We start from the raw sequence: 11,612 nt of genomic DNA, 5'->3' as shown, positions 1-11,612 counted from the left end.
GCTCTCCCATCCTGCCTTGGTTTGTTGGGGACTTTGAGCTTAGTCTGGTGCAAACACCGGTCACAGTCAAGCGAAGGGCTTTCCAGCTGCCCACTTGGACCTGGAAGAGGAATTTTGCCATTCTCTCCACAAGTGGCTGCAGGCGACACAAACTGTCCATCCACCGGGACCTGGAAGAAGCGTCGACTTGTGTCTCGTTAACAAAGCTGTTGAGCTGTGCTGTCTGCTTCTGCCAGCTTCAGGCACAGGACGGAGCCCTCCTGACACGGCGCGGCTTCCCAGTTGCCACCCGGGATACTCCTTTGGGTTGCTGAACTCTTTGTAAATGTGGCTTCACACCCACAGAGGTCGGCCTCTGTGTTCTCCCCAGCAGAGGCCTGGCGAGTCCAGGATGCTGGGAGCTGCCTCCGACGTTCCAGGCTCAGTGTGCGTGATGAGAAAATCTAGACGCTGGAATTTCACTTGCAGAATTCCCATCTGCACTTTGGACCGTCAGCAAGGTGGTCTGCGGCCTCCGTGCCTCGAGCTTCCTGTGAACTCTGTTTTACAGACACACGAAGGAACTCTGGCCCTGCTTGCCGTGAAGAGGCCAGGAGTAGTTTCGGGGTTTTGATTTGTTGGTTTAATCTAAGAATTTTAAAGGGATGAGATTTAGAGCAATTAAAAAGAAACCAGTTCACAGCCAAGTGAACAGCCCAGCACGTTCAACTGCCATCTGGTTCTCGAGTGTGGGGAGTGCTCCCGAGCTCCGGGCCTTGTCCTCTCTTCTTTTATTTGACTTTTTGGTGCTGGGGCGAACCCAGGCCCTTGTATGTGATAACCGTGCGCCCAGCACCAAGTCACGCCCCCAGCCTCTTTCCCCACTGTTCCGTGGGCTCCGTCCCCACATGCATGGCCACCCCCACTGTCCACTGCCCCCACACTGGTGCCTTCTGCGGCCGCTGACCCTGCATTGACACTTGGCCCTTACGTGTCATTTCATCCAGAAGTGGCTGTACCTGTGCATCCGTCTGAAGTCCGCTTGGGGTTCAGCCTTGGTGTGTCCTGTGGGCATGACGCACTCCGGGCTCGGCCCCTAGGGACGCCATGCAGAATGGACTCCCACCCTGAGACTCCTCCTCGGCCACCACTGGCCTCACCGTCTCTAGTCCTGCCTTTTCCATAATGTCCAACAGCCGGGCTGTGCCGTTTTGTTGGCTGTGCCGGGGGCAACGTGGGAACAGAGGCAGGAGGATTCCAAGTTCAAGGTCGACCACTCTGGTGGTTCAGCAGCGGGTCTAAAATTTTTTTTTAGTTGCAGATGGACACAATACCTCCATTTTTTATTTATTTGTTTCTACCTGGTGCTGAGGATCGAACCCAGTGCCTCACAGGTGCCAGGCAGGCATCCTGCCACCGAGCCACAGTCCCAGCCCTAGCGGTGGGTCATTTATTCACCTGTCCCCCAGCTTCGGCGGGGACTGAGAAACGGGTGGCCAAGGGGACATTTCAGGGCAACGCCCAGCTTGAGGAGCGGTCAGAGCTGGCGGGAATGCAGGGGGACAGCGGGTCCCGCGTAGCCAGGGTGGAGGCTCCTGTCCTCAAATCTTCCTTCATCCTGGTTCCCAGCCAGCCACCAAGGCGGCGGAGTCTCCCAGCTGCGTGCAGGAAGCAGGTCGCTCTCTGTTCCTGGCCGGCATCTCGCCGGCACTTCTCCGCTCTGGGTGGGGTCGCTGGTGTCTTCCATTTGCTTTTGGAGATTGGCAGCTGCTGGATCCGGCTTCTCTGCTGCTGCTCTGCTGACGGGCAGCCAGGAGAGACTTCGGGTGGCAGGTGGATCACGGTGCGGGGCTCCGCGGACCTGCCCCAGGAGATGTCCCACCTGCCCGAGGGCCCCAGCGTGTGCCTGTGAGGGTGAAGACCCCCTCTCTTGAACCCGGGCTCCTGGGAGCAGAGCGGACGTTGCAATCCCCAGTAAGGACATTTGGAGAAAGGAAGTGGCGGAGGCTCGTCGGCCGCTTGCTGTGCGAGGCCATGTGTCCGTGTTTGGGAGGGATTCCCGAGCGTAAAGCAAGGCCTGTGGCGAGGATACAAGCAGCTTTTTCTAAACTTCGAGACCCCCACGCTGCCCAGGCTGGCCTTGAACTTGCAATCCTCCTGCCTCAGCCTCCTGAGTCGCTGGGATTACAGGCCTGCCCCACTGAGCGCCGCACGAACAGCTTTGCAGAGTCATTTTCTAAGCAGCAACTTACATTTCGAGTTTGTGTCTAAAATCAAAGTTGCAGAAAACAACGCTCCTCTTGTCCCAGGTGGGAGGTTGTGGGCTGGGGTCTCCTCCTTCTGCCCACGACCTGAAGCCCGGGACAGCCCAGCTCTTTGGAGCCAGTGACACCCACGGCCACGGTGGCATCGGAGCTGCTGGCTGCAGTGTGGCGACGTGATTACAGGGTGCGCCCGGGGCCTGGCAGCCTCTCTGTGGTTGAATTGCTTTGCCCTCTGTCCCCATTCCGTGTGGAGCTGGCCTCTGTCCGCGAGTCTTGCGTTAGTCCGTTTGGATCAGATCAGGAGCTCGCGTGTGGGCCGGTGTCTCCACGGTGTCTGGGCGTGGGCTTGTGCGTGTGGGTTGGGGGTCCGGCATCTCCCCAGGCGGGGAGATGTGTGTCTCTGGAGTGTGAAGGGAAGGTTGGAGCTGCCCCAACCCGGAAGCCCCGGGCCTTCAGCCTGGTGGCCGTCCAGGGGCTTTAAGGCCATCGTGTGTGGACATCAGTGAGTCACAGGTCACAGGGTCTGCTGGGTGTGCAAGAGCACTCCTTCCACTTGCTGTGTGACACTGGCCTCCCCCCCAGGGCCCATGTCAGGCTGCAGGCAGGTGATGCTGGTTGGGAAGGACTTCCCGGGTCCTCCACAGCGAATGGGCAAGTGCTCAGCCTCAGCTGCTCCTGGGAAGCCTCTGCGCTGGGCCTCGCCCCAGACCAATCGAATCAGAGTGTCCGCATGCCACCAGGTATCCACGCACCTGTGCACAGGTGCAGCCTGCATGGGGCCCGGGGATCACAGAAATGCTGCAATTGGACTATTCCTCAGGACTGTGGGCTGAGCCCAGGGGCTGGTGCAGCGAGTCAAGCGCTCTCGCTGAGCTACATCCCCAGCCCTTTTTATCCCAGTCATTGAGCTCACAAGCGCGTGCCCCCTCCACGCATCAGGGCTAGGGCAACTCTTGGGCACGCTGACGTCAGGCTAAGGGTCTTCTGTGGGTCCTGGGTAACAGGGCTCAGTTCCTGGAGCAGGAATAAGTGCCTGGGGATGGGTTCCAGTCCTCGAAGAGCTTGTTTATCAGCCGGGTGCCGTGGTGCACACCTCTGATCCCAGCAACTGGGGAGGCTGAGGCAGGAGGATCACAAGTTCAAGGCCAGCCTCAGCAACTTAGGGAGGCCTCTCAAAACAATAAAAAGGATGATGTTGCTCGGTGAAAAAAAAGCAGTCTTGTACTGTCGAGTTGCAGCCCTCCACCCCCACACGTGGGAATGCTTTTGTGCGTGTCTGGACTTTTTCACTGAACGCGATGTTTCCAGGGTCATTCATGCCACGGCATGAATCGGAGCTTCATTCTTTTTGACGGCCAGGTAGCACTCCCCAGTACGGCTAGACCTCATTTATCCACTCGGCTGTTGACGGTTACGGCTTTAACAAGCCCGAGGCTCTACAACTGCTGCTCGTTAGTTGTTCAAAAACAAATAATCATGTCCGTTTGTCACTAAAACCATTTTTTGTTAAACAGTTTCTATATCGCTTTTAAAACATTGTGATAAATCCAGGGAGGTGCCTTCGAAGGTGAAGGGGGCCCATTATTAAGAACTTTGCCAGGTGGCAGGGTCCACCGTCCCAGGCACACCTGGGGTGCCCGCGCTCTGCCCTGCCAGGTGAGAACCGTGAGCTGCCTCATGCAGGGAGAGGGCCTTTCAAATAGAGCCTGCGTGGGAGCTTCACAGGCCTGATCCAGTGGCCTCTGGGGAAAGCGGCTCCTCTGGCCCCAGCGAGGGCTGGGGCCGGGCGCCGATGATCCTAGGCCTCCCTCCTGGGGGGAGGAGAAGAAAGCCTGGCAGACCCTCGTCCCCTCTTGGCTCAGTACCTGAGCCCCACGCCCCGTGGGGCCCTGGAGACAGTCCCGCCCCGCGCCAGGCAGGAGCTCTGCCCCTGGCTCCAGCCCTTTTTGTTGTTTGAGATGGGGTCTTGCTGAGTAGCCCAGGCTGGCCTGGGACTGGCCACCCTCCTGGCTCAGTCTCTGGATCACGGTCACGGCTGTGCCCCACTCCTGAGCCTCTACTTAGGGCTCTGCTGACAGGGAGCCCTGCATATCCAGAGGGCCCATCTGACCTTCGGCCTCCGCCGTTCCCTGGGAGAAAGGGAAGGGGAGGCCCCAGCCTCCTGCTTACTCCTCCACAGGGAGCAGGCGTGGTCACAGGCTGAGCGCCCTCCCTTTCAGCAGGTTGCTTTACTGGGCTTCCCCTGGAGCTCCGCTTGCTCTCCCCCAGCCCAGCTGAGTGCTGGGTGCTCCATCTTTGAGGAATGTCAGCCAGGAATGAGTGAGTTCGTAAGCAGATTTGTGGGTGCCAGGATGATGATGGCCAGTGTTCATGGGTCACTGTCACGGCAGTGGCAGTGAGGGTCATGGGGAATACCTTCCACAGGCAGGGCATGGTCTCTCATTTAATTCCACAGCGAGCCCTTCCTGGGACTCCCTGGCTGTGATGTCAATGTTCCCAAGTCTCATTCCTTTTCCTGGCTGTGTACTATTCCACTGTGTGGCCAAACCCTACTTGGTTTATCCCACACCACTGATGGGCGTTGGGGCTTTGAGTGAGTACAAACTGAAGCTTCTGTGAATGCACCTGCAGAAGTCTCCTGTGCATATGCGCTTTCTCTTGGGCAAAAACCTCAGGGAGACTGGAGCAAATGGTAGGTGTGTTTGACTTTTGAAGAAACACTCTGGCCGCTTTAATGTGATTTCCTTTATTCCTAGGGCCAAGCCTCTTTTAGCACAAAGCAAATCCAACTGTGTTCTTTTCGGTGAGCAGGATGCTCCTGGACTTTGCTTATTGAATGATTTGTCTCAAGAATATGCCATGCCGTTCCTATCATGCGATTAGCTGTGTGTAGTTGATTTTTCTGTGGCCTCTTTGTTGTCTATTTAACGTCATGTAGAGCTGAAAGATACTTTGCCTGTGATTTCCACCCCCTTTTGTTTTGCCAGGGAGGCCTGGGGGGTAGCTCAGGGATGCAGTGTTTGCTAAGCATACGAAAGGCCCTGCGTTCCCAGCAGGGCAAAGAAATTTTATTTTTTTGGTCAATGAGTAAATGAGCCCAGAGAGACAAGAAACATTTCTGAGGTCACACAGCTAATTGAACAAGTAAGCAGAGAGATGGAAAGGCCCCGGGGGGATAGGAGTGATGATCCAACAGTGCTAACAGTCAATAAGGAGCAGGTTTCTCCCTGTTACCTTTCATTTCAAAGATGAGCAATGCCGGCAGAGCTTCAGAAAGGCCCCCTCTTAGGTGAGATCTTCCGCCAGCCACCAGCGGCTTGCTGTGCCCCCTGCTGGCCAGTTCCTCTGTCCCGTGGGGAGTCGCGGCCTTCGGACCCACTCTCCCTAGCGCTGCAAAGAACACCATCCCTCTCGCCTTAAGAGGCTTCTCTGGTCTGACACTGTCTGCTTCTGCCTGGATTTCTGATCGGGCGAAGCCGAGCAGCCAGTCGGGGCCGTGGCTGCCGGGGGCTGGGGGGTGACTGGGTGCAGCCCCGGGGAGTCTTGGGGCAGGGCCAGTCTGTGACACGCATGTGGGTCCGTCATGTCCCTTCTTCCAAACTCTTAGAATTCCCAGCACCAAGAGCAAATCCTGGCGGACCATGGACCTGGGCGGGCCGCTTGGGAGGGCGGAGGGCGGCGGGGCCTGTGGAAGCTCCGCTTTATAATTGCTTCATAATTATTGTGGCGCTGAGGACAGGACGCAGGCCCTCCTGCGTGCTGGGCAAGCGCTCTGCCACTGAGCCGCGTCCCAGCCTCTGCACTTCCTCTGGCTTCTCCTGCAAACTCAGTTGCTCTTAAAATAAGAACGGAGTCTCCAGGGGCTTCTTCACTCTGCCGACTTGGCCCGGGCACCATGGGCTTCACTGCCTCCTGTGGCCGATGACGCAGGCCCAGGGACCCTCTCCGGGAGGGAGCAGGGCGCTCGGCGTGGTGTGGGAGACGGGTGCCTGGCTGAGTCCCTTGCTGCAGGGAGTCGAGTCCCAGTTGCTGGTGGCTCACGCTGTAGGTGTGAGGCCAGGGCTGTGGGCTCCTTGCCTAGCCGATGGGGCAGCCTCAGCGATGGCCTGGAGGGCGTCCCCACCCTGCTGGCTCCAGACTTCCAGACCTGGGGCTGCGTGCTGGGGACCCTCCTGGGATGACGCTATGTTGTCTGAGGACCAGGAAGCAAGATGGCAAGGATTTTGCTCAGCTCACAACTTGAATGGTGGAGGATTCAGGCCTTGGATAGAGACTGAGGGTCCTGGGGGAGAAGATGGAGAAGGAGATAGCTCAGAGCAAAGCCTCTGAGTGAAAAGAGCAGGGACTCTGGAACCAGGTTGGGTTAAAATCCCCATAAGCTGTGTGTCTGTGGGCAAGTGACTTACCGTCTCTGGGTCTCCTCTTCCTCTGTACAGTGGGATGGTGCTGATCTCGCCTTGCAGGGTCGTGGCTGCACGGGGGCTAACTGAATGGTCAACACACAGGGAGTGCTCCCCCTGCCCGATACAGCTTCCCAACGGCAACACTATTGTCATCGTTGTGATCTACTCTGCCGTCACAAGACCTCTCTTCTTCTTAAGCTGCTTCCAGAAATCGCCTGGCACAACAGCCGGTCCTTTCTGACCCGGGCTGTCCTTGCCGTGCATCTCATTTCTCCAGGGGATCTTGGCCCCCAGGCTGGGCTTCTGCTTTCCCTCGCAGCAGCTTTCAGCAACCCTCCAGCTCACATCCTAGCCCCCGTCCGCTGTGCCCAGGGGCCTGTCAAGTCTCCAGCCCTACAGCTCAGGGCTCCTGAGTCCTGAGGGTGAGAATGTCTGAACTGGAGAAGTTGGTATTGTTGGTTTCAAAATAGGAAAAGCTGAAATGCATTAATGATTAATTTCCTATGAAACACGTGCCAACCAGTCAAGAGTATCTTAATTGACTCTTAAAAGGTCCAGGTACAGGGCTGGGGATGTTGGTAGAGTGCTTGCCTCCCAGGCACAAGGCCCTGGGTTCAATCCCCAGCAACAAGAAGTGGGGGAAGTCCGGGTGCAGTGGTGCAGCCTCTAATCCCAGCGGCTCTAGAGGATCCTCTGAGGGCAGGAGGATCACAAGTTCAAAGCCAGCCTCAGCAACTTCGTGAGACCCTCTCTCAAAGGAAATGGAAAGGGCCAGGTTGTGGCTCAATGGTGAAGTGCCCTGAGATGGGTTCCATCTCTGGTACAAAGGCTGTTTATAAAGGCGGGTTTCATTGTGGGGGTGCGTGGGGAGGAGGAGGAGGGCTAGTACTGAGCCCTGCAGGTGCTTGGAGGTCATGGCCAAGGGGATTGAGCACCTGGAGTTCAACAGCCCAAGGTGCCGTTGGAGGCATGTTGCAGGTGAGGCAAGCCCTTGTGGGCCTGGGAAAGTTGCCAGCAGGTGCAGGCAGACCCCTGGCCTCTGAGAGCCCCGCTTCTCTGAGGTCGACGGGCCTGCAGCTTGGCGAACCCCACCCCTGCGAGGGCGCAGCCTCCCCTGAGCGGTGGGAAACCAGACATCAGCCAGTGAACTAGCTGGTGGCCGTGGAGGCGGAGTGAGAATGTGCTCGATGCCACTGAACTTCACGCTTTAAAGTGGGTAGTGGTCAATTTTATGTTCTCTATATTGCAATTAAAAAAAACCCACATGCATGGCCTTCCGCCCTGAGGTCCCCTTGGCAAGGACCGAGTGGCAGCTCTTTCTCCCGGGGCGCAAAGGGGTTGCCCGTCATCGGTCAGACCCCGCCCCTCCCTCGGTCCTGATTGGCTGAGGCTTCGCGGGAAGCCCCCTCCTCCCCTCCCCTCTGGGCAGGACGCTTCCTTGGTCCCCACCCGGAGCTGCGGGACAGTACGGGAGAGTACGCGGTGGCTTGGGGCTCCAGTGGGTCGGGCCAGCGGTGACGCCCGGGCTCACGGGGCCCCTGGGGCTGGCCTGCTCGGGACGCCGGCAGGAGCGACTCCGGGAGTAAGTTCGCCCGCCGGCCGGGTCGCCTTCTCGGCTCTGTCCCTGCGGAGCAGCGGCCCCCCACCCGCCGGGAGAGCATTTTTGTAGACAGGTGCCCTTTACCTCCCGCTCCTCGGTTTGCTTTTCGCGGAGTCGGGGGAGTCTGAGTTCCCAGCAGCCTCAACTCTCGCTTCCAGCCTCCATCAGCGACCTCCGCTTTTGGGGCGCCGCGAGGCCGGAGCTCCAGCCGGGCTGAGGAAGCGCTCTGGGGCTCGGCGCCTGGTGTGGGGCGCGCCCGCGGGTTTGGGGATGTTAAGCGCTTCTCGTCGGCGGGGCGAAGCTGTGGGATGAACTTGGACTTGTCTGTGCGCTGCCCCAGTGGAGAAAAACGCAGTGCCTGTGGTTCTAACTTGCCTGGTTTCAAAAGCTGTAAAAGGAAGGTGACATCGATGCTCATTTACTATTGATGCTCATTGAGTCACTGGGCTATGCACCCCCAACCCCTTTTTGGTTTTATTATTTTTTTTTTAACTATTTTAAAAAATTTTTAGATATCGGTAGGCCTTTACTTGATTCATGTATTTATACGTGGTGCTGAGGATGGAACCCAGCGCCTCACACATGCTAGGCGACCTTCTACCACTGAGCCACGGCCCCAGCCCATGTTTTCATTTTGAGGTAGCGTTGGGCTACATGGCTGAGGTTGGACTGGAACTTCCGATCCTTCTGCCTCAGTCTTGAATGGCTGGAAATTAATTTCTAGAACCCGCTTTCTTATATCCAGACCACCACCATAAAATGTAATCAATATAAAGAAATGAGACCTTTTCTATCCTTTAAAATTCAGTTAGAGTTTATACTTGGAGCATATTTCAACTTGAATGCTACGTTTTCTCTGTAAATACTCGATCTGCCTTTAGATCTCCTCAGATCGAGAGTTGAGACGGGTACTAAGTCATTTTGAACATGTTTGATAGTTTCCCAATAACTGAATCCAGCTCGGTTTTCATATAAATGAATATCAGATGAGAAATTTCTCGAACACGAGCCCCGTGTGGCTGGTGGCAGCGGCCAGCCAGGGCGGGCTGATGCTGCCTGGCACGTGGTAGGCATCTGTGAATCCTCGTTGGCTGGGTAAATGGATAAACTGTGATCAGAACTGACATCTGCCGAGGCGGAAATGAGACTTGGTTTCATTTCCTGGCTGTAGAGATGCCCCTGATTTCAGTCCATTCCCCATCCCTCCTTAGAAGTTAGCAAGAGGAGAGTGCAGATTTATTACCTCCAACACACAAAGTGTTCCCCTCCTTGCTCAATCTATTGTGGATCTATCATTAAACGACCTTGGTTGTCCTGAAATCTTTTATAAAATTAAAATGTACTTCTCAAGGGCTTCAGACATGGAAGGGCATGGACCTGCTTTGGGCAGAGTGCTCTGGGGACACGTCTCCCTCCTGGAGGTCTTGGCAGGTCCCCTCTGGTGGGTTTGGCCTAGAGAGCAGATACAGTGATTACAACTGAGTTGAAGGTGCTTAGATTTGGTGCCCACAGGCCACGCTGTCGGATTACTGCAACCGGAAGTTGATGGGGCTGAGGCTTGGCAATGCGGTTTTATTCACTGACATCCTACTTGAACGCAAAGGGGGTTTTGTTACATGAGCCAAGATATTCAGGGGGAGAAAAATCCTGCCAGGTATCACACCATGTTTAGTTGTTTCACAGGGTCCAGACGAGATGGGGAACATGCTCTTCCCCCATTGTGGGGAGGGATTTGCTTTCCAAAGGATGAAACAGGCTGGCACAGGCTGGGCGGGGTGGTTGGGAGGACAGGAGCTGTTACTGAAGAGCCATAGTGTGAACAAGGCTGCAGAGAGATGCCCGGCCCTGGTGGGGGGTGGGGGCGACGTGTGGGGAGGCTGAGGAGGGGGTGTCATGCACCTGCTGAGAGCCCGCTCTTGGTTGGCTCCCTCCCGCCCCCTCTCTGCCTTCCATTCTTCCATCTTACTCACGCCCACGTGGTGATGAGGCTGTGGATTGAGTCCTGGCTCCATCACTGACCAGCTTCGAGCCCCTGGGCAGGTGGCTTAAGGCCTCAGTGTCTTCATCTGTAAAATGGGAGTAATTACAGCGCTTCCTCTGGGGGACTGTTAGGGAGGCTGAATGGGTTGCAGGCATAACTTGCTGGTCCCCGTGACGGGCGCGCGGTGGGAGCCACGCGTGTGGCTGTGTGCACAGGTTCAATCCTCCTGTCTCTCTGGGGACCAGGTTCTTTTCCGGAAGCTGGAGGGTGTGTTAAATAGGTCAACTCAGGTTAGTCAATCCCAACTTCTCCAAGGGTTCTGGAGGGAGTGAGGTGCGGGGCCTCCTGCAGGCAGGGCGGCCAGGGTGGGCCCCTAGGCCTGTGTCCAGGCCTGCAGCAGGCGGGCCGAGGCCTGGAGCCAGTGAAGCTGCCGACTTTGGCAGGAGTGGGAGCCTGCGGGGTGTGGCTGGCAGGTAGGGGCCAGGAGCAGGCTGGCTCAGGAGCTGCTGAGCTGGGTGGCAATGTGACCCTGTGAATGTGTTTGTCCCGGGGTTGCACCTGGGGGTGCTCTCGCTGAGCCACATCCCCAGCCCATTCTGTTTTTGGGACCAGGTCTTGCTGAGTTGCTGGGACTGGCCTTGCACTTGGGATCCTCCTGCCTCAGCCTCTAGAGTCACTGGGATTCTGGGCGCAGGCCACTGGTGCTTTTCAAAGATGGCTCTGGGCTTCGGGAGCAGCTCAGGTTGAGTGCCTGCCCAGCACAGTGAGGCCCTGCGTTCCAGCCCCAGCATGGAGCAGGCCGTCTGGCCGCTGGGTGGGGCTGCCTCTGGACGCAGCAGGGGGTAGGTGGGAGGCTACTGCGTTGGGCAGGTCAGAGAAGATGTGGCACTGCCTGGCAGGCGAGCCACGGGGAGGACGTGTGGCTGGACAGGTGGGTGGGCAGTTGGGCGGAGCAGGGCAGGGAGGGGAAGAGGGAAGGGCGGGCAGAGGCCCGGAGGCCTGTGTTTGCTGTGGGCCGGGGGTCTTCCCGGCCTGCTGGACTCAGTTGTGAGGGAGGGGGGTCCGCAAAGGCCCCAGGTCACCTGCGGGAGCCATCAGGAAGTGGGGCCAGGCTCCAAGACAGGACCAAGGCTGGGCCGGGGTAGAGAGTGTCACCTCTTCTTGTCCCGTTGGTCCCCTGGGCCCTTCAGGTTCTCTGGGTGCCCCTAGGGCGGTGGTCCCTGCCTTTCTGGCTTCGCCCTGGTTCCATCTGATTTGTATTTCCAGGAATCTCGGACTCGCTGGCTGGATGGGAAGCCCCCTATGTGTGGCTGGTGTGCGCAGGTGAGCGAGCCTCTCGGGACACCTGACCCCCCTGTGGTGACCAGGAGCCCAGCCAGGATGGG

The sequence above is a fragment of the Sciurus vulgaris genome, assembly GCF_902686455.1.
Source record: "Sciurus vulgaris genome assembly, chromosome: 18".
In the NCBI taxonomy this organism is placed as follows: domain Eukaryota; kingdom Metazoa; phylum Chordata; class Mammalia; order Rodentia; family Sciuridae; genus Sciurus; species Sciurus vulgaris.
The sequence above is the reverse complement of the archived record's forward strand: the minus strand, read 5'-3'. Positions refer to the sequence as shown.